The sequence below is a fragment of the Cavia porcellus genome, unplaced genomic scaffold, assembly GCF_034190915.1.
Source record: "Cavia porcellus strain 051 isolate PalLab524CR breed Dunkin Hartley unplaced genomic scaffold, mCavPor4.1 scaffold_15, whole genome shotgun sequence".
NCBI lineage: Eukaryota > Metazoa > Chordata > Mammalia > Rodentia > Caviidae > Cavia > Cavia porcellus.
This window is the reverse complement of record NW_026947498.1, coordinates 35,275,776-35,300,215: the sequence shown is the minus strand read 5'-3', so window position 1 is coordinate 35,300,215 and position 24,440 is coordinate 35,275,776. Positions and strand designations below refer to the sequence as shown.

The 24,440-nt window shown below is 32.9% G+C and overlaps 1 long non-coding RNA gene across 1 annotated transcript in view; it reads left to right on the top strand.

Annotated features, from left to right (window-relative positions):
• The first annotated feature begins 12,379 nt into the window (after positions 1-12,379).
• Positions 12,380-24,440, top strand: part of LOC134470563 (uncharacterized) — a 95,662-nt gene continuing 83,601 nt past the window's right edge. Inside the window, exons 1-2 of the long non-coding RNA XR_010039507.1 lie at positions 12,380-12,446; positions 23,576-23,638. This is a non-coding gene — a long non-coding RNA (uncharacterized LOC134470563). The remainder of the gene's footprint in view (positions 12,447-23,575; positions 23,639-24,440) is intronic.

The following is a 24,440-nucleotide window of genomic DNA, read 5'->3' as shown; positions in this document are numbered from 1 at the left end:
ACAGAAGAGAAACAGCTCATGACACACAAAAGACAGACAAATAGGAAGCAAAGTGATCATAGCAGTTCTTTCTGTTCCTTTTATATTCTATCTAGTATTCCTGGTTTAGACCAGGTACCAAAATAATCAGTGGACTAATTTAGTAATCACAACCTTAATGCTAGCATCACACACTCTAGATCTAGCCCCTCTGAAAAAGCCACAACTATGAATGCCTAAGGCTTTGGGAATATGGAATATAATGCTAAATTTAAAAATATAGAGGGATTATAAAGATATCTGGGTATTTAAGGTTATTAGGCAGATCACCTGAGAAATAACCTATTATGTTCTTGCATGGTTTTGATTTACAAGCAAAAACCTAGGAAAGCATTGAATAATCACAATTTTGAGATTAGAAACTGATTTTAAATCAAAATACTTGTTGAAATTATGGCTTCCTGAAGTGTGTCACTATTTTTAACACTGTTAGTAAGTTTCTGATTTTTATTTCTTTTTTCCTTTAAATAGCAAGGTAAATATTAGGTGGAATGAGGACCATGAGAAAAAAGACACTGAGTAATGCCCTTTTTCCTTGCCTAGAAACAAATGTAAGTGATGTATCCACATTAACAGAAAAAAGCCAGATACTGAGGTGTCTTTATGCTAACATATCATGTCCTTCATGTGTAATAACTGGTGAGCTCAATAGTATATTGGAGGAAGAATTTCCCATCAATGTAATTTACAAATTAAAATTCATGGGATTCAAAGTAATAAAATATTTCCTGTCTCTTACATTTATTATTAAACTGATTCTAAAGTGAGCAATTTCACTAAAAGATAGATTTTTCCTAATAAATGTTATACTGCTTTTTTCTTTCTTTGAGCAGCCTCTAATGTTTGCCAAGTAAATGAAAACTTAAAAATGAAGCTTATCTTATAGTTTAAATAAGTTACTGTGTTGTAATGTGTCTAATTATGAGGCATATATATGTATATATCTGGAAACTTGAATCCATGGATCAGATTAAAGACAGAGAAATAATAAGTTGCTTAAATATAAAAGAGTAGTAATTTTTTTCTTCTGATGGAATGCTACCCAGAGAGAATTGTAACAGTTCAGTCAGAGCAAGAACAAATGGCATAGTAGACCTGCATGTCATGTCACATAGCAACGGCAGATACAACCTATTCGTGAAAGTCTGGGTACTAAACTCTGACAAAGACATTTATAGGAACCATGTCAGTAGGCTGAATGCGGCTGTTTTAAGGATATTTTCAAGACAATGTGTTTCCAGAAAAAATACTAGCTATAGAAAAAAGTAGTATGTTTAGCTATTTGAGACACCAAGCTGAAAAGATAGGAACGTTGTTGCTAGACTCTCACAACTTGTACTTATGATTATTCTCATTTTTCTTGACAGTAATGGATGCTTTAAATATTAGGAAGATAAAACAGTTAAGATTTATTATGCACATAAAACAACTCCCCACAATAAAAGTAATCATTGTGTACTGAAATCATGTACTAATAAAAAAGGTTTTTGCTTTAAAATAAAAGAACAAAGGGCCTCCCAAGTGACGGTTGAATGCCTAGGTACACTTGGAATCAGTAGGCATGAACAACTTCAATAATATTTATGATGATTAACTGAATTGTCTCACTTTTAAAACTTGGGAAATGGGTAGCATTTCTGTCTGTTATGAAAAAGTATTCAGAGAATTAGCAACAACGAAACTTTTCATCTTTTATGGACATCATGTGATCCCAGCTACTGAAAGCTAAAGGAATATAATATGAAAATAGAATAGACAGGTCAAGGAAAACCAGGACAAGGTAATACAGATACTATGTGTGTTGTTGTATCAAGTTTATATTCCAATGTCAAGAAACTTCATACTTCCTGCTGAACTGTCAAATCATTCTTGTAACAATTTTTTCAGAGACAAAATGTCAAGAAGTGATGGTGTAACACTAGTGATGGTATTCAATCCAAAAAGAACCAAGTGTGTTGTCTGCACCCTTTTGGTGCTTCTATAAGCAAGCAGAAAATTTACCTAAAATATCATCATGAAAATTGGACAGCATAACCTTTCTTTATTCTCTATGACTTTCCAATAAATATTTATAATTCTATCGTGATGCTTCCTGGATAATAAAATTGTTTCACTATCAATTACCTTAGCAATGATAAATTCTCATTTCTGAGTTGGAAAAAATGAAAGTCAGATCAACTGACTTGTCCAGTGTCATCAAAATGATTTTTAGAGGGGAGAGTTTATGTTTTTAGAGTTTAGTGCTTCCCTATATACTACAACATGCAAAACTTTATTTTCCAAATGGATTTTTGTTATTTTAAACTGAAGCCTTGTTAAGATAAACACAAAACTATCTGCTTATAGAACTTTTTTTGCAATTTTAAAAACATGTAAATTGTAAGATTGGAAACACATTCAAAGAAATTAGATAGTTAAATGCATGCTGCAGAGGCCCTAGCCTATCCCAGTTATTTTCCAGTAAACAGTGGTCATTTGTTTTATTTAAAGTGTTTATGAATAAGAAGCTACAAAGTTAGTGTGTCAACAGTATGATTTTAGAAACTATTATTTGGAGTTTTTTTAGAACAATGCTATTTAATCTCCTGAGATCCAGCCATAATTGGAACTTAGGGTGCTGAGTAAGAAAGCAATCTGCCCACCTTCCTCTTAAACAACCATGGTTCCAGCGAGCAGCGGGTGAGCCAGAATGAGAACCAGTCAGTGTGTTCTGAGTTCCAGCCATGTTGGAACTAAGAGCGCTCTGGACGGCAAAGCTGGCCTCTTTGGAAGGAGGAGCTGTGAGTCTAGTGGTACATGGACTGAGAATCAAACTGCTCATCCCCCAGACCCCCATTAGCAACTGTCTGAGCAGAAGTCTGTCTGCCAGAGGTCTGAGCATCTCTTGGCAGGATGACCACATGCAATACAGCAAAAATGAGGGATTTCCTTCTTCTTCTCTTTGAAGGCAAATAGTTTTCAGTGTTTTGCTTTGTTCTGATGGATTGTTTTGCTCTATTCAATATTCTGTTTTAATTGGTTTTATAATGTTCTGTTTTTGGTTTGATTTTCCAATACCTGATTGAATGGACAACTATTGTGCAGATAACGAGATATACTATGGTACCTATTACTGTTATCCCAGTATCCTACTGTGAAGATCTGTACAATTTCACTGCATTGTCTCGATTGGCTTTGTTCTGTTGTATTTTACTACCTTCAAAATAAAAAGTAAAGGCAAGACTAGATTGTATTTCTTTCTGCCTAAGGCAATTACAGTTAACTAGACTAACAGTCTTTTAGTTTCCAGGTATTTATGGAATATCAATGTTTCTTCTATTTATGATAACATATATGCACAAGTTCCCCTTGATTTGTTTGGTACTAATTGGGTCCATTCACTAGTAAATTAATATTTTTGTTCTTTCCTCTATTGACCAATGTACAACATACAATAAGCATAGCATGTGAGCTAAGATACTGATATCAGACTACAAAATACATGATTATTTATAGAGGATCAGAACAAAAATAAATTAGTAATATAATCCTTCTCTCAAGAGACTTTGCATATTCCTTTGAAGGATGGTGCTCTTGGGCTTGAGGTCATGAGTAAAGCAACCTGAAAGAAATTCTTATGCAGCTGCTTGCTCTAAGAAAGTATGTAGAAAATAAGCAGGTGACTTCAATTTACAGTGTCATTACTCACCTCATTCCTGACACTGTCCTAGCACACACTCATGCCACGCACAGAGTTATGTCCCCACATGCATGATATTTGAACTACAATATGTCAAAACAGATTTGGAGAAGAAGGTGTTGGCTGATAGATGGCATGTATTCATTTTAAGTAAAGATGGGTGAGTATTCACCTCAGTTTCTCTATGGCAGCTGAAACTTGTGGATCTCTCTCTCTCTCTCTCTATCTCTCTCTCTCTCTCTCTTCCACAAAACAACATGTAGGCTGTACATGACAAAAGTTGATATCATCAAAACTTGAGATTTGGCCAACTGCATTAAGCATGTTGGCTACTTGACATAGAAAGAGCATTTTATTCCTTAACCATTTATACTATTTTACATTCAATTAACAACAAAAATATGCAGTGCATTTGTGTGATAAACATGTTAATGTGTAAAAGCATACTCAGTCAAGCTAATGAACATGTCTATCGCTTCTCTAGCTTATTTTTGGAGGTGAGGCTATTACACATTATTCTCAGAGAAGACGAGAAAAAGTAGAATTACTGTGTAATACAGACATCCTACAAGAGTATTTGTATTCATGTTCATCTTAGTGTGATTTACAATAGCCAACATACAGAAGCAACGCCAGCATCCATCAGAGAACAAATAAAGAAAATGTGGTACATGCACAATGAAATTTTATCAGACTTTTAATAATATTTTTGTATCACACAAAAATTATTTGTAGTTGTATTTTCTGCAAAAATATAATAGAAAAATTTAGACCATATTTTCTTTTACATAATACTGATCATAGAATATATAACATAAATATAATAGGGTTATGTAAGTTTCCTTGCAAATATTAAAACAAATTTATAAATTATGGAATTGTCTCCAATTTTCAGGTTAGCACTAGAGTTCTCTAGATATCTTCATCATATCCTGAATCTTTTTGTGTGTGTGGATGAGTATAAAGCTACCTCTGATATCACATATAATATTCTCAAAACTAATGCTTTGTGAAATGTATTTTGTGCTATATAATAGAGTTTGAAACAACAGTTCTTAAACGAACTATCTTGATATAAGTTTTAGACACCAAAACAATTTCTAGTACACTAAAGAGTTTTGATATATGTATATCATATATCCAACAACTAAAATATGTTCTTGTGAGTTAATAAATTTATATTAAATATAAATTTTGCGTAATCTCAGAGATTTATCATGATAAACGTTCTGAAGCCTCTCTGAATTGCATGGAAAATATATAAATATATATGTATATTTAACACAAAAATATTAATACATATGTATATTCATGTCTTTCCAGAGTTCCCTGTGTCTAGAGCACTATTCTGCGTCATGATTACTGAATTAAAGTAAAGGCAGTTTGATTTTTTCCACTGTCATTTGATGTCATATGTGGATTAATTTATGAAATAATTATGATTTAATAACTTGGGTTATATTGCTTTGTGGAAAAACGGGCATTTGTCTCTATGTCTCTAAGATAATTTACAAATTTTGTGTAATCAGAGAAAAATAGAGGACAGAAACCAAGTAACAATGTCCTTGACAAAAGAAACTGTTTCACAGCTCTACATTCTTTATTTTAATAGTAATCCAAACTTCAAAGATCTGATACAGTTTTATCCAACAATCTTTCTAAAAGAAAAAAATGTATATTTAAAATGTTACGTTTTTCCTGCTGACCTCTAAAATTTTGGGCACTGAATTCATAAAAATGTGCAAATTTGCAGTTGTAAATCTACAAAGAAGGCCTGGGATTTAGGTCAGTGTCTTGAGTTTGACTTCTGGTACCAAAAATCTAAAACAATAAGTAAATAAATCTACAAAGAAATGACTTCAAGGATTTTCAGTGAGATCAAAGTATATACAAGTTGTATCTACACTGACATCGTGTGAAAGTTTTCCTACGGGAAGTAGAAAGTAACTAAGAAAGTATAGTTCTTTAATTGTTTTGAATACTCATTTTAAATATTTTTTATATCTTGAAAATAGCGTGCTTTTTATTTTATGTAATTAACAATGCAATAACTATTTCAGATGGTTGAAAAATTCAATATTGCAAAGAATTATCCAAATAATTTTAATGTCTTGAAATAAGAATAGGAAAGTATATTGGTTACTATTGTAGTTGGTTACTTTTATTGCTGTGACAAAATACCAGACATCCAAAATGAAGGAAGGAAAGGCTTACACTGTTTGGAGGCTTTAGTCCATACTCAGCTGGATTCCAGGGCATGGTTATATGGCTAAGGGGAAAACATTTATGGGGGCTGCAAGAAACAATACTGAAAAGGCCAAAGGGAAAAGCACACCCCATACCCTCCCTCATACTTTGTGCCTGCTGTCTACACATGGCAGACGCAGCACACACACTGCCAATCCCAAAACTACACAAGAAATCAATCACGGGGGCTGGGGATTTAGCTCAGTGGCATAAGCGCCTGCCTTGCAAGCAGGCAGTCGTGAGTTCGATCCCCGGTACCGATAAAAAGACAAAAAAAAAAAAAAAAAAAAAAAAAAAAAGAAAGAAAGAAAGAAATCAATCACAAAGACTAGATTCAGCCATCTCCATGACTGCATGAGGCTTTGGAGTGCACACAAACACAAAACATAACACATATGAAATAGACTCAGTCTTTCACAAAAACCTGAGATCAATGGAAAGAGTTAAAATAAAATATTGACTTGCCCAGAGTTTGGTTTCTTTTTATCTTTTTGAGATAATGTCTCTCCGGAAAAGATTGCATGCTTAACTGTTACTTCTGGATAACATCTTAACACCTGACTTCTTCAAGGCAGGAAACCTCCTGACATGAGTCATTCAGAGTAAATGATTAATTGAGGCAATAGTAAGTGTAATTATTTTTCAATCTATGTTCTGCTTTATTAATATTTTCACTTTTGTTAACTGCTGTTTACGCTATTTTTGCTTATGCATTAGAGAAATTTCATACACGTTAGCACAATGACAGAAGACCATAATGATGTAAATTAAAGAGGATATAGGCCTTGTTACAAATTATTAATGTGCAAACAATTGTTTATCCATGTCTATTTCACATCATTGCAAAAACTGATCAGTCAGTATATAGAAGAATTAAAGAGCACACGACTCTTTGGGCCCAGGTTGGTCCAAGTTTAAAACGTGAACTATAGAACTCCCTACTCTAAATCTATTAAATCAGAATTTTCAAAATTGAAGCCAAGAAGATATATTATTATAGAGATTTAAAAATACTGATTTATTCTTCTGAGCTATAAATTATTGACAGAAAGATGTATAAATACATAATACTCATAAAATTGGACTATGTTGGGAACGAAAATTAGATATTTAACTTTTAACTTGTATTTCTGGGAGTCCATTCATTCTCAATCCTAAGTGTAACTTGCAAGGTCTTCATGAAAGAATTAAAGTTCATATGCTATAGGAATAAATGAACCCATGTTTATTGCCACAGAATTCAGAATAATTTAGGTCCAGAGAAATGGATAAAGAATATGCAGTATATATACATACTTGACTATCAGTCAGCCATAGAAAAGAATCAAATTATGTATTTTCTTAAAAATTGATGAACTTCACGTCATCATATTAAGGAAGATAAACCAAACCCAGAAATATGTTTTGCATGTTGTTCTAATTTGTGGAATCTACAAAGATGAAATGAAAATAGAAAGAAAACTGTTATTAGAGAAGACAAGGGGCATAAAAAGGACAAACGACATACGGGGGAGGGCACTGGACGTTTGAATGCTATGAAAGTATATGCATGTATGAACATACCACATCAAAAGTAAATACTTTGAAAATTAATAGACACTAGTAAAATATACCTTTTTTTGTCTTTTTGAGACAGAGTATTGTTATGCAGTTCAGGTTATCCTTGGGCTCACTTGGTAGCACAGGGTGGTCGCAAAGTTTAAACAATCCACTTGCCTCCCAAGTGCTGGGATTACAGGAGTGCACCACCATGCCTGGTATAATAAAATACTTTAAAGTGTTAAAAAAAATAAATAAAAAGATTCCTCTAGGGCACCCTGATGTGTAGTTATCCAGAATAAATGCTTTTAAAAAGTTCGTCAAATGAGAAAAATTATACTAGATGAGTTGTTCAGCATATAATTAACAATATATGATTTTTGTTTTTCTTCATTTTACTAGATAATTCTGATTTTGTATGAGTGTTACAATTCATATCTATATTTTACTTTCAGCAAAATGGATTATCTATGTGATATTTGATCATATCCTTTTGATAATAGTGCTTAACGATAGCTTATTATTTATTAATATCACTAGTGTGATAATGTACCCCATAATCTCAGTACTTAGGGGGCTGAGACAGTAGGATTGTTGCAAGTTTAAGGCCAGCCTGGTCTACAAAGTGAGCTCAAGGCCAGCCTGATCTACATAGGTGAATCCTTGTCTCAAAAAGACAAAAGCAAAAAAGTTAAAATAATTCTTAAGAATTAAGATTAAATACGTGTTTAATGACTGTTACCTGCGTAATACATTACTTGGAGTTTATCCTTTATTTTTAGTGCCTAAAGAATAAGGATAAAACTAGTTGTCATAAACATGTCTTAACTATGTGAAAGTCCAAACATAGACTTTTAGTTTTTCTGTAAAAGTAGTAGGTGATAATTCAGCCAGGTAACATTGCAGTATATACACCCAGGAGCTCAAGACTTTTGAAAACAAGATTTTGTGCAACATATGAATTTAAGATAACTCTGCCCATTTTATTACTCTCTCTTCAAAAGTAAAAAAAAGGCTTGATGAATGTATTTTGCAGTCTGGAAAATCTGTACATTAATATCATTCACATTTCATAACTAGAATTGATAAGCATATCCAACTAAAATGAAGGTAAGAAATATATTTCTGTTTAAACAAGAACAACATAAAATAACAACTGTCACAGTCTAAAGTTGTTTTCTAACCTTTTCTCCATCAAACACATACTCTACCCTTCCCATTGAAGATAAAATAACACACAGCCCTAGCCCTAGCTCTATAGTATACAGAATCTCAGCTGTGTCTTCATAGTACACTTCCTGTGAGCTTCCTCTGTGAGTTAAAAACAACATCTTGGCCCACGTTACAATCAATATATATCCAATAAATATGCAATGAGATAGTGTAACACTAACTTCCCTTCATAATGGAGGACAAGGGAAGTCTCATAGTACATACTGGTCAATAACATATGTGCTATTGTGCACTTGTATTTACACACAGAGCAAGACTTTTAACAGCAATTCTTCTTAAAACTCATTCAATATTATTTAATGCATATTTAATTCATGGACATAAGCCTGAAGTTGTTCTGCTTCTAGATACTGAAACTGGCCACAGGTCCTGGTATACACTATGGTGTGAAGACTTGTTGTATACAACAACAACCTTAATATGGCCAAGAGGAAAGAATAGGTAGTTGACAGGTGATGTGCAATTATTTAGAGTATAACTACGTTTTTTAAAATTTTAGTCCATAAAACAAAAAAGCTATCAAAGAGGAAAAACTTACTACATAGCATATTCCCTATTTACTCACTGAAGCCTGGTCTATTTATTTTCTAAAACTTCTGCAAAGATCAGAGTATATGTATCTCTGGAAGCATTTTAATAGGCTGCCAAAAGTACATTATCACATCCAACACATGAACAGAACAGGAATCTTAAAATAATACCAAAGCATGAGCCAAAATAGTGTTCTACTTCAAATATCTCTCAAGTTGATAAATGACAGCTACAATAAATCTCCACAGTGTTAATGGAAGATATGAACTCTAATTCTTAGTTTTATAGAAATATTCTGAAATATTATGTGGATCTCATATTTATGACAAACATTGCTTGGGGCCTTTCACACAATTTATACCAATTTAAAAGTGAAATGTGTAATTAAAGGCATAGATGTCCATAAGTAGTTAAGTTTCATGTTCCTTAATTTAAGAAAAGAATTGATATTTTCCTTATTTAAACAGTATTTCTCCAATAATTATTTGGTGTCTATTTAGCACTTGTATTTTATTTTAAATGTACTTTCAATACTATAATTCAAATTAGTACATAGCATTTTGTAATCCATATTTATAGTATGCTAGTTACTGAATTTCAAAAAGAAATGTTTACTTTTAGTTTAAAAAGAAATATGAATCCTCAAAACTGTGTTCTAATTGGTCCTATTTATTCTGATTCTTTTATCATTTGTTTCATCTAAAATTCCTTCTGATTCTCTGGTCAACGATGTTTACAATATTATTTCATCTTTAAATACTAACCAATAATAGTTGAAACTCTCTTGATTAAATGAACTTGGAACACATAGTATTGTATAACTTGCTTAGTAATCAAATTGTACCATGTCTACACATCAACATCAATTCTGGTATCACTGTAACATTTTAAATAATCAAATTGGTTAACCTCAGAAAATTCAAATTATCATTGAGTTTACTATGCAGAACATAATGGAAACTGGTATAGATAACACACTTCCTAGGGAGTAAATCAAAATTCTATTACAAATAAAATGAAAAAATTTGAATTTTAATAAAATGTGGTAAGTCTAAATGTAGAAATATCCTTTGGAATTTCAATATTCTATCAACTATTTAAAAATGCACTAAACATAGTATCTTCCATGTTGCACATAATCTAGGTTCCACAATTTTAATGAATAAAAATAAATGGATACTTTAGGTTCAGATTTTAGTAATTAAGGCAGATATTTAACCCAAAAATATAATATAATTTTACATTTGGCTCAAAACTATGAAGAAATTAAAACAAATGTGCTATAGAATATAACTGAATTCTAAAGGAAATGAAAGCCTTGTTAAATAATAAGTTTCTACAATTGGACTTTTTAGGAAGAGAGAACTAAATAAGAATAAAACATGTTATACTAGGAAAAAAGTGAATTAAATAGTGGCCACACTGTCTGAGGATGGAGACATCATGGAGTGAAATGAAGATATAGACATATGGAAATCCACAAAATGATACAGTCCTGGGAGTTGCGATAATAATTTACATTGCTGCACAAAAAAACAGTGCTTTCTTTATTTATTATGAAAAAGTTTGCTTTACTCATTTTTTTTTAAGAAAACAAATTACTCAACTTGATTTCTGTATGCTAAAAACCTCAGTGACATTCGGTGGATCAAGAGCATGTTACCGAACCAGAGAGAGAAAGGAAAGTTAGAAATTAAAATGTGAGTATTGAGTACAATAGATAGAGCTACATTGCCATAGATGAAGTTGGAGATATGAAGAGAGGTAGTGGATAGAGTGTAACATATTTTTAAAGTAAACCTGATTAAAGTCTGTAATGCGTCATTTATGAGGTGTCAATAGAGATATAAACCAAACTTCTAGACATATAAATCCAGCAACTTGGTCACTATCATTTACTGAAATATAAAATAATAATAGATGGTGACTATGAAGTATTCTTTGGGTAAGTCATATCAATTTTGTGATGCAAGACATCTATGTGAGATTTTTAAAATATTATTGTACAATTCAAAATAGAAATTGAGTTTCTGTTGCACAGAAACACCAGTTAAAGTAATGCATACCAGTCAGAGTTTTACAGAAAGAAAGAACCAATAAAGTGTGATAGTCAGGTTTCATTACTATGACCAAATATCTACAAAAACAAAATAAAATCTCCGAGAGGAAAGATAATTTTTGTCTCAAAGTTTCAAAAGTTTCAACTCACAGTTGGCTAGTTTTGTTACACACATCTGAGTGGAGGCAAAACATTCTAGTAAAAGATCTGGCAGAGGGATGTTGCTACTTCATGGCAGCTATGAAACAGAGAGAGTACCTGAGAACCAGAAGGAAACTGTCCAGGGACTAGACATAGCCCTCAGTCTCATGCCCTTCTGATTCACTCTGTTTAACAAGCCTCATCTTCTGCTTTGATCATCTCCCAATAATACCATGATATTAATAGTTGATTAACTCACTGATGAGGTTAAAGCCCTCATGACCGAATCACCTCTACAATCCCCATCAGTAAACAAGGCTTCAATATAAGGACATTTGGGGAGGTATAACATAACCAAACCATAACATGTCATCTCTGGTTTTAAAATCTCCTGTCATATCATTATGCAAAATGCATGTAGTCTTTGTTCAAGACTTGCCAAAGCCTTAACAATTTTCGGTTAACTTCGAAGTCCAAAGCCAAATTATTCTCTGACACTCAAGGCAAACTCTTAGTTGTAAGCTACCATAGAAAATCAAGAAGCAAGTTACATACTTCTAATTTCTAAACCATAAAGTGTCAGGGTAAGTATTCCCATTATAAAAGGAGAAATCAGAGAAGAGCAAGGAGTAATCAGAATGAAGGGAGACAGAAACCCAGCAAAGAAAACACTAAATCCTTTAGGTACATGTCCAGGATCCAGGTCACAAGGTTGCATGACGTGTGCTTTAAAAGCCTTGGACAATGGTGCCCCTACATTGTTAGATGCTGTCTACAGGTCTCTTTCTTCAGCTGGTTTTGTGAAAAGGCTGCTGCTTTTCTTGGCAGACATTGCACATTCCTGGCATTCTAACTTCCTGGTCTTCAGTGGAGCTTCAGTTTCACTCTCACAGCTTCCTGCATAGTCAATGAGAAACCGCTGTAAGGGTAGGAACCCTGACACACACTGCCTTACCCACCGTGCCTTTCAAAATCGTGGTAAGAACTTCCTTGAATATAATTCCTACATTTTGTATTCCTGTAATATCAGCGACACATGGCACTTAGTTGCTTTTCTATCACTGAGATAATAGCTGATACAGCTTAACAGAGAGGTCAGAGAGGTTTATTTTGGCTCATGGTCTCAGCCTACGTCTGCTTGACTCCAAGGCAGCACAGGATGGCAGAGGGCATGGCAGAGGAAAAGGTCCCCAAACAATGGCATCAGGAAGCAGAGAGAGAAGGAAAGAGGCAAAAATGAGAGCATACTATTCTAGCTCACACACCCCAGTGGCGCACGTCTGAACAGACCCTACCTCCTAACAGCATGCCAGTAGATAAATCTGTGTCAGTTTTTGATTGCTGTGACAAAATATCTAAGAGAGTCTATTTGAAGTAGGAAATATTTACTTTGATATACTTCCAAATGCTTCTGTCCATGACTGTCCAGTATTGTTGCTTTTAGGCCTATGTGAAGTAAAAAAAAAAAAAAATGGCAGAACAGTATGGCAGAGGAAGGTTGCTCATTTTATGACAGTCAGGAAGCGGAAAAGGCAAGAGCTTCAAAGGGATGGGGCTAGAGACAGGATGAAGTTCTAGAACTCATTTTTTTCTTTCATAACAAGCTCTATTCAAGGAGGCTCCACATTCTAATCCCATCACTCCCAATAATGTCATCAAATTATGGTATCATCAGTGATTCACCTACTGGTAAAGTTAAAAGTTCTTACGAGATTCAGTCACTTGCAGCCATCTCTGATCACTGGTGAGGTGGAGATTAAGCATTCAATGTTCCAACATTTTAAGTAAATTCCATATTTAAACCGTAATAGGAGAGATGGATTTATCTATAGATAGATAGATAGATAGATACATGATAGATAGATAATGACTTGCTACCATGGAGGAATGGTTTCAGAATTCTTCAAAACATCCCCAAAAAGCATATGCTCATGTTCCTTTCATAAAATGATGCTATTTGCATACAATCTATACTTATTATTCCATAATTTTTAAAACATTTAGTGACACTTATACTGCTAATACACTATAAGTGCAATGTGTAGTTTTTAAGGTTTTCCAGAGGAGCTATAAAATGGTACATATGTTCACAAATGCTTTTGTTTGCAACAATTTGGTTCACAAACAGAAGTGTTTAGGCAAGATTTTGTTTTTGTTTGCAAACTCTGCATCAGGAGACAAACAACCACAGCCATCATTTTTATAAACATTTATGTGTTCATGTTTTTCAAAATCCTGGAAAAAATTAAGTTTGTGATCAGAGGTTCTGCTCTGCATGTGTACATACACATTTGCCCATGTCATATATGTATATAATATATTATATAAATATATATTTTTCATGTTGTAGATATATTTTTCTTATATATTATATATGTTATATATAATACATATATGAATGTGTATATAATGCATAATATATTATGTATTATATATAATGTTTTTACATTATACAATATACAATAATTATATTTTATATAATGTTATATGTTATAATTCTAAATATATATTATATAATATATTACATATTATATAGCATAATTATTATATATTGTATATGTTTATATATTATATAATATAATATAAAACATATAATATATAATAAATATAACATGTATAAAATGTAATATATGTATATACAATACAAGGCTTGTATATTATATATAATATAGATGTATAAAATAATATCTATTTATATAATATAATAAATATAATAAAATTACTATATGTAATATGTATATTACATATATTATCTATAAAATCATATATAATGAAATTATCATATATTGTATATTACATATTATATAGAGTATACTTTATACAACATATAATATGTATATAATATAATATATATATATATTGTATGAGAAATATATAAACTGTATATATAGTGTAATATATTATGAATATTAATTATACTATGAGTTAATTTATTGTATATTATGTATTAATTATATATTATTAACATTAATAATTATATGATATTTTATTATATAAAATATTACATGGTATTTATATATACTATAATTATATTATATTACATATACTATATAATATATATACTATATAATATATGATATTATATAATAATATATAATATCATATATTATATATATATTTTGCATACATAACATATTGCATGAGAAATAAATATACTATACGTAATATAATATACTTATATAATATATTGTATAAAAAAAATATATCAAATGCATGGAAATATATATGTAGAGACAAGAGAGAGTTATATACATTCAAATCATCAGAGGCACAATAGATCACAATCACTAGCTGCGTGATGAAAAACTACTAGATTCAGAAGTTCTTTTTTATTTAAGACAATGAAAACTGTAGTAAAAGATGAATTACAAATGCAACAGCAGTACAAGACTGAAGTTTGGAGCTTCCTAGAGAGTCAGTATGTGACACTATGTATGAGTTTTCACTGAAAGGCGAAAGACACGTTAGCCTGATGTTGGAACATAATGGAAAATTTGAAGATATGTATGCCTGTTCCAGTGTAATGGGACTTTAGAGATCCAGACTCATTCTTCCTTCTTCCTCTTGCATTGTATCTGGATTGCAAGTCTATTGGACTTGTTCTACCTGCAATTAAGGTGAATTTTCACTTGTTAACTTGCTGAACTACATATCAGTCATCTGTGGGAACACAGACACCATAAAGATTGTGCTTTACTAACATAATCATTTACCAATTCTATTGATTTGACAAGCGCTTAAAGATCATAGATTGTACGCTCTCAACTTGCCAACCAAACACATCTCCTTATGTCATACTAACCCTGGAATTTTGATATTCAAGGTGTGATGGTTAAACTTGTTTGTGTTAACTTGATTGACTTGGGAGCTGCCTATGGGATTAGAAAATCAAACCTCTTAGTGTGTCTACTTGGGTTACAGAGGCATGACTTTGTGTGATGCACACTGGCCCATGATCCCTTCAAGTTTAATGCTGTTCTTTTAGTCTGTTTATGGCATCCTTGAGATGAATTGTATTTCTTCGCTATGCCTTTCTATAGTACCACTTTGATTTGGAGTTGGTCAAACGTTGAACAGATCCTTGAAGACAAGAGTCAAAATAAGCTGCTCATTTAAATTATTTTGAACAGAATGGTGGAAATGTTAATACAGAAAAATTTATACTGGAATTGAAATGATTGCTGTGATTGTATCTGACCATATAATATAGAAGACCTTGAAACTGGGTTGTGGAAAGAGTTTGGGAACTTTGTATATGTGGACTATAAGAGTCTTAGAAGAGTTTCATGAATGATTCCGGTTGGGACTCAGAGAACAAGACTGTTGATGGAAACACAGATATTAATCATTAAATTCAGGGGGTTTCTGTTCCATTGACAATGGAAACAGAGACCTCATATGTTACAATCTGGAAAAAAAGTATCTAACTTGTTCCCTTGTAATGAGAATTTATAGGAGACTGACATTAAAGGTAGCAGACTCATTTGAACAAATGTCAAGGCGGCCTAGCATTCAGGCTGCAGCATGGCTTTTTAGACATCGTGAATCTGAGGCCAAAAGCAGAACAAAAATATTTATGGAACTTAAATTATAGCTCAAAAGGAATTATGTGTGAAATATGGGTGAAAAGAGGCATGGCTGCTAAAGAAAAAGCTAACACTTTGTACAGACACAAACACTATAGATAACTTGAGGACATCTCAAGAATTAGCAAGACACTACCCAATGCAGGCTCAAGTGCACAAATGTTAAAACCTTATTTTTGAAAAGAGAATGTCTATTACCTCTGCTTTGAAGATGACACCTAGGAAATTCATTTTCCAGAGCTCACTTTCCCATGTTCACCCATTCAGACAGTTAGAAATCACTAAAGCCAAGTTGTAAATGGTTATAGGTACTGCTCATCCTAACAGTATTATTTGGCAGTCTCAAAAAAAATAAAAGCTAGTTTTACCAATATGTGATGTGTAAGAACTGTGATGTTAGGGAAGCTTTCATACAGATTTCAAAAGAAGACCCAGGAGGCTAGGCAAGGAGCTTCTAGAAGACAGTGCAGAAAGTTGTAAGGAGGAAGCAGAAGTACAGTGAAACTTCAGAGGGCAATGGGTGGGATGGTTGCCCAGGAAAGCTGCATAGCACGAGTGGGGTTAGCCCGAGAGAGCGGTCATGTGGAGGTGAAACACCAAAGCTATTGTGGAGGGATTGCTCAAGCCTTCAGGAGCACACACATTATCACTCTGTGCCCTCCATGACAGTTATGGAGCTACAAGCATTTAATGTTTGCCCTGCTGGGTATTGGTCTGATTCTCTTTTAGCTCTCTATTATTTTCTTTTGAATAGAAGTGTTTACCCAGTGGCACGGTACCGTTGGACAATATAACTTGCTTTTTAATTTTTATAGATGTTTGCTGCTGAGTTTGTCTGGAATCTCAGAAGAGATTTGGACTTGTACTTTTGAAAAATGCTGAAACTTTTAATATTTTTGGGAAAAGATTATTCCACTTTTTATTATATTCAACATACTTTATCATGTTATGTGCAACTCAGACTTTCTGATTATCTAGAGATTAAGTATGCTTTAAGCATATGTGTTTGGGTGTCAAACTGACAAGAGGTGAAATGTGGTGCTCAGTTGCATCAATTTGATTGGCTTGGGCAAACCTATAGGATTAAGAAAGCACACCTCTGTATGTTTCTGGGAAAATCATAGAGACATAACCTGGGATACAATGTGTGGTTCCTGGCCCCTTCCTTTCTGGTGCTGTTTCGCTGTGGTTCTTTCTGGCTGCCATGGGTTACACAGCTTTCCTCTTCCATGCCCTTTCATCCTACCATTTCTGTCAGGATGGCAGTCAAGTATGGACTTTATCCTCTGAGTTAGGAGTCTCTAAATCAGAATAGAAGATTTTGTAATTCAGCAATGGAAAGTCTGACAAAAATCAAGGGAATGTAAAGAAGGATGTCCCATTTCTATGAAGCAGAAAGAACAAATTAAGTTATTATCTGCCTTTTGTTCTAGCCACACTTCTAGTCAAATGGGTGGTGCTTACACTGTAAGTCAATATTCTCTACTAAAGCCATTGACTCATAAGCCAATCTCCTATAGAAAAAGCTTTTCTATTCTTTTTAACTCGCATTTTAAAAAGGCTTTTTTAAATTTTAAACCAAGATTTTTTTTTTAGTTCTCTACATCTACAAAATAGAAATAAATATATTAAGGTTAGAGTAAAAATCCTTGAGGCACTTCTTTCAAAGTAAGAATTTACTATAGTCATTTGATCAGTGTTTAACTTCACACTAAGACCACATTCTGAATATTGTGTTTAATTCTTGTTGATGTATTTGTAGGGAGGACACCACTAAGATTGAAAAGGTCAGGAAAAAATGGCAGTAACTAATTCAGAAATGAGATGTCAAGAATTGAAGTTGTACTGAAAATTAATCTATGAGCAATTCAAATAGGTTTATATGGAGAGACACACATGCCTGTACACACAGGCACACAGAAAAGCTGATTAAAATGGCATTCAATAAAACTGACAAGGTCAATGAAGAAACAAGTTATTTGAGTTTAAGAGTAAGCTACAAAAGGAGAAAGCAAAGGTGAATTTTAACTATTGAAATCATTTGCATGTTTTAGAGTAAATTCATACTATGGGCAGTATTATTGAGCTACACTTGCAAATAAGAGAAACAAATATTTAGATTTTTAATGCAAACTAAGAAACAAATTAATCATAATGATTTTAGGATTTTTTCATTTTTGTGATATTTTTTAATTCTTTGTGAATGCTGGAATGTGTAGCAATTTGTACTGTTTATCAAATAGTAATTTCTCCCCATAAAAAATCATTTATTAGAATACTGGCAAAAATATTCTTACAATATTTCAATCAATTAGAAAAGAGCTGAAAAGAAAAATAAATATATCTTTTAACTTATCATTAGCATATCTATACTCATTAAATTTGTTGATGTATCTCAGACATATAACCAGTAAACACAGAAAATCATTTATGAATGGGTGTTTAAAATATCCTGATAAAAATATTTCTGAGTAAGCCATTACAAGCTCAAATTCAAATGCTTCATAATTATTGCATGTATTATTATTCTCAAAGTATTACAAATATGATCTGAATTGAAAAGATGTTGTCTTAGAGGAAAAGTTATTCAAACACAACAGATCAATATAAGCAGATTTTCTCCAAAGTGATACAGACATCTCAAGATATTTCACATGACAAGTAATGGAGAGGTGGCACTAACCTTAACTTGTGTAAGTTAGTGCTCACATACCTGTTATCTGAGTACTCATTGATTTTTTTTTTAGTTCAGAACTGCACACTTGATGAATTATAAGATTCTAGTGTGATCCTGAGATACCCTATGCTGAAAGCTTAGTCAGTTTGTGTCTTACTGTCTCCTGTAGTCTTTTTAATTTCCTAGTGCACTGTAGGAGGAAAGTCCCTTCTGGGGTTTCATGACTGTTGTTTCAATCTGATATATTTGTCCTCTTTCTGCTATGCAGAGTGTGAGCATTAATCACAATTGTCAAGTATATTGGATTAAATGATTCCTAGAAAAGTAGAAAAGTCCAGTTTGGGGTATATCTGGATGGGTCATGAAGGATGACCTTATGAACTATATCTTATTAGCTAATCCATTTCTCTCTTAAACTGTTTCCTGATCTACATCCTGGCCACAATGAACTAAGCAGCTTTGCTTGGCCAGGCCCTTCTGCAATAATGTTTCTGCCTTCTTGTTAGCCAACCAAAGCCTGAATCCCCTGGAAATATGAGCCAAATTAACCTTTCCTTTGTAAGATGATGGCCATTGTGTATTCTATCCCAGGAATAGGAAAGTTGACTAATACAGAAAATTGATACCAGAGCACTGAGAGTTATTGCTGCAATTACACTTGACCATGTTGTTTAGAAACTTTTGCAGGAGAGAAGTTTGGAAGGATTTGGGAATACAGGTTATGGAAATTCCAAAATCTGTGAGTAGAGCCTGATGAATGATTCCATTTGGAACTCAGACGACCTGAATGGTGATAGAAAAGCTGTTAGTAAAGGTCAGGCTTATGAGGCTTCAATTAGAATTATATACTTCATTGGCAGTTGAAAGAGAGGCCATGTGTGTTACAATCTGGGAGAAAAAATATCTACAGAAAAAGAGTGCCTGGAACACCGTTCTGACACTTAACAGGAGGCTGAGTTTAAGGGTAGTGGGCTAATTGTCCTGCCAGAGACAATTTCAAGTCAGGGAAACAATCAAGCTCTACCTTTAGTTTTACTGGTGGCTTTTAGCCATATTTCTAGAGAGTCAAAGACAAAATTATATAGAAAACATGGAAATAGAAAAAAAAAACATAAAGTTGGGCCAAAAATGAGCCATGTGTAAGATTTGGAACAAAAGAGTTACAGTTGCTAAAGATTAGCACCATAACAGTAAGCCAAGTACTTTATTACAGGGCAAATGGGAAAGATATCTTGAAGGCCTCTTAGGAGTCAAGAAGACCCCAGCTATAGCATGCTCAAAACTGTAAAACTCTAAGTCTTTTATATGAGAAGAGAGGGCCTTCTTACAAAGGTCCTCACGGGAATTATTTTACTTTAAAGTAATTGTCTATCTTCAGGCATCTAAACACTATGAGGTTACAGAATTGGTCTAGGATGGGAAGTCCACTGCTCCTGCTGACAAAGGCCTTATCCATATGAGGTTCATTTTACCAACCTAAAGAATGCAAGATTTGTAAAGCCAAGGAAGCTTATACCTAAATTCAAAGTCTAGGAGATCAGTCATTGAGCCTCTGAGTGGATAGTACGTAAAATTGCCAGAATAATTACAACAAGTGCAGGGGAGACTCCAGGAAATCAGAGTTGTTATGAATCTGGAACACCTGTCACAAACACTGCAGGCTGTGAATAGAACAAGTCAAGAAATAAGGCAAATTGACTGCAACAAATAATGCCATAGGGATGGGGTTACTTGGACCCAGTGATTCTCACGTTACAACCACGTGACCTGGATGTTGATATGAAGATATAGAACTTAATTCTTGCCCTACTGGATTTGATTTAGGCTTGCATATGTTTTTCTGTCACCATATCTCTACATTTAGCCTCTAAATCTGTATTCTGTACCATTATATCTGTGATAGTGTAACTGGCTATTTTATTTCTACAGGGGTATAACGATTAGAGTTTGCCCTGAGGCTGAGGGAAGTGATTAGTGTGAAATTTTGAGAAATGCTGTAACTGATTCAATTTTGATGAAGAAATTATCACATATTTTGTTAAATATAGCATTTGCATCATATTGGGCAGAATTATGATTCTTTATTGTCTTTTTGAAGGTGAATTATGGTTTAAGGTGATGTATTTCTTTATCAATTTCATAAAAGATACATTGCACTGGTTAATTGTGATTGTCAGCTTGATCAAATTAAATGATCCCTACAGTTTAGGATATTTAGAATAAATATAGGTAATGAGGGCATGACTGACAAGTATATCTTATTCCAAGCACTTTCTTCTCTTACACTGTAAACTTCCTTGACCACCGTGACCTAAGAAGCTTTCACCATGGTGTTTTGCCTTTGCAGCCAGCAAACATGGACTGAATTCCCTGAAACCATAAGTGAAATTAAACCTCTCCTTCTTTAGAGTATTGATGTAAGTTACTGTTTTGAGGTATAAGAATGCTAATAATTACACACAGAAAACTGCTTTTAGTTCTAGGTCCAATTTGTCCAAAATAATCATTGGCAATCTTGTTCCTTCCTAACCCAGAATAATTCCCTTTAATTTCAAGCAAGATTTTCTCCTTCCAATGCTGAATGAGCCAAGTTAAAAAAACACAAAATTCTTATTCATCAGCTTGAATCATTTTAAAGTATCTCCAATAAGACAATTCCAACAACATGAAACCTTTGAATTGTAAAGCATAAAGATACCAAATGAAGACATTTGACTTGGGAACTACCCAAGAAATGTGATAAAGAACTCTGAATGACTTCTACCACTAGGTTTATCTGCCAGTGTTAACTAAAACTGACTAAATCAAATAATTTAATTTTATTTTTCCTTATTTTTCGTATTTGCTGTATCCCAGAAGAACTTTTGTAAAATTTTACTCATATACTGAAAACATTACCAATGTATTTATTAATTAAATAACTGTTTAATTCAGTGTAAAATATTTCTCTCCTCCAAAAATACTTATTTTTGGTAAAAACATAAAATTCTTTATTTTAGAATTCTGGGTTGTATGTATAATAGTTGTCTACTTATCCACAATATTGATTATTTGCATTATTTGGCTGTTGTGAATACTGCTGCAGTGAACATGGAAATGCATCTGTTTATTTGACATACTTATGTCATTTCCTTTGGACGTATATCACATAGTGAATTACTAGATCATATAGAAGTTCTATTTTTAATTCTTTGAGAAGTTTCCATGCTGTTTTTCATAATGATTACACTAATTTGCATTCTTACCAACAATGAGCAATAGTTTAACTTTTTCAGTATCTTTATTAGCAGGTTTTATCTTTAGTCCTTTTAATGTTAGTCACTCTTACAGGTTTAAGGTGATAGCTTATTGTAGTTTTATAGTGCATTTACCTAACGATTAGTTGAATTTTTAAATTAATTTTATCCATACAGTTTATCAATAATTTTGGATATACATAATGACCACATTCATCATAGGGAATTTGTGCCTGTATATAATAAATATATCTTGATTCTTCTTACCAAGTCCATTCTCTTCCCTTCAAGCCCTTCTCCCCTCCTTATTTACAAATGTAATGATTGTGTTGAATATTCTTTCATGTACCCGTGGGCCATTTGTATGCCATCATGTGAGAAATGTGTAGGGCTATTGTCTATTTTACATGAGATTACATTAACATTACAGCTAGTTTTTGTTTTCCTAATATAGGCTGGATGGCAACATTTTGCCAGAGATGCACATGACAATATTTCCTCTCATCATGTAGGCTGTCTCTGCACTGTATTGATTACTTCCTTATCTGCTAAGGTGTAATTGGTTTTTGATTTGGTGTAATGCCATTTGAGTATTTTTGCTTTGCTTTCTGTATTTTGGTGGATATACAAAAATTCTTGCCTGTTCCATTTCCTCTATATTTTCTTTCACTAGTTTCATAGTTTTAGGTCTTATATTTGAGTCTTTAATCCAGTTTGATTTGTTCTTTGTAACTGATAAAGATATAGATCTTGATATCCATGAGTCTTGACTTTTTTTCTTTAAGGATATGGGCATCCAATTTCCTAATGCCACTTGTCTTAGTTATTTTTCTCACTGCTGAGCCAAAATATAAACAAAAGTTAAAGGAGGAAAGATTTATTTTAGTTTAAAGTTTGTTGAGGTTTCAGTCCATCATTTCTTGGTTCCAAGGGATGTTGTCTTGGAAGAGGGGCATCACAGAGGAGAAATAGTCCATGGCAGGCAGCAGGAAATGACAAAGCAGCAAGCAGCAGCCAAAAATAACCTTCTTGATGTCGTTATATCCCACCAGAGCTAACTGCCGTTTGGGCAGTGCCATCCACATCCATGTGGGGCACCATTAATGCCAGCACCGTACACCCTACATTTAGTCACCTCCAAAAACCCTTTCCTATGACCACATGACGCTTTGGGGGGACATATAGAGAAAACCCATAAGACAACTTATTTAAAAATTTATTCTTCTTACAATGCATATTCTTGACAGCACTGTCAAAATTAGTTGGCTGTAAATACATGAGTTTACTTCTAGCCCCTTATTTCTGCTCCTGTGGTCTACATGTGTGTTTTACAGTCAATAACATGCTCATTTTCCTCCTTCTTAGGTGTTTGTGATGCATAAATAAATTTATCATGGGAAACTGGTAGCTATACATATTGTTTTTTAATCCATTTTTCTTTCACCATGTAGGTTGGCCAGTTTCTAAGTATTTAATTTTTCTTGAAGCTCCATATATGGTACTGTTTTTCTAATTTCTGGTGAGTTTGTTATTAGTGTATAGGAATACTGTTGATTTTTTGTGTTTTTATTCTGTTTCTACATTGCTTAATTTTGTTCTTGATTCTAGGAGTCTTTTGGTGGAATTGTCTGGGGCATGTAGGTATGACCTACAGGATCGTGTCATTTGCAGGTAAGAATACATTGACTGTATTTTCTTAAATATATCCCTTTTCTTTCTTTCTTGTTTTTGATTGTTCTGACTAATATTTTGAGGACTGTGTTGAATAGTAGTGGCGACAGTGAACATTTTTACCTTTTCCTGATTTTAAGGAAAGTTTTCCATTTTTCCCATTTAAAATGATACTGACAATGGTTTAGTCATAAGGAGCTTTTTAACAGATTGAGATAAGATTCTTTTACCAATTTTTTTCAGGGTTTGTGTTTTATCATGAATGGATGTTGAATTTTGTTAAACACTGTTTCTGCATCTATTGAGACGATCATATGTTTTTTATTTAAAAAAGAAAGAAAAACAGTATAAAAAGGTAGAAATGATACAGAATTTCAAAAATAACATTAAGAAAAAAACATTAAGGAATCATCACTATTTGATGTATTACATATTTCTCTCTCAGAGGTAGTTATTCAAGTTACAAAATCAAAGCATCAAAAAGAACAGATAATCAAACAATGACAGCACATATTCTGTTTGATGAACTATCAAAAACTTAGTAGTATGGTCATTTATCTTGCACACTTATACATACGGTTATATACTTTAGAGCACTTTCTTTACCTTTCATTATTGTAATATCTATTATACATTTTGGATCTTACTACTCTTTCAGTATAGTATTATCATTTTTACACTAGAGAGACTATGATATTTGTAAATGTGATTCTGATTTATTTCACTCATGAAGATACTCTCAAGTTGTCTCCATTTACTGATAAAAGCCTAAGACCATCTTTTTTATAGTTGAGTAATATTC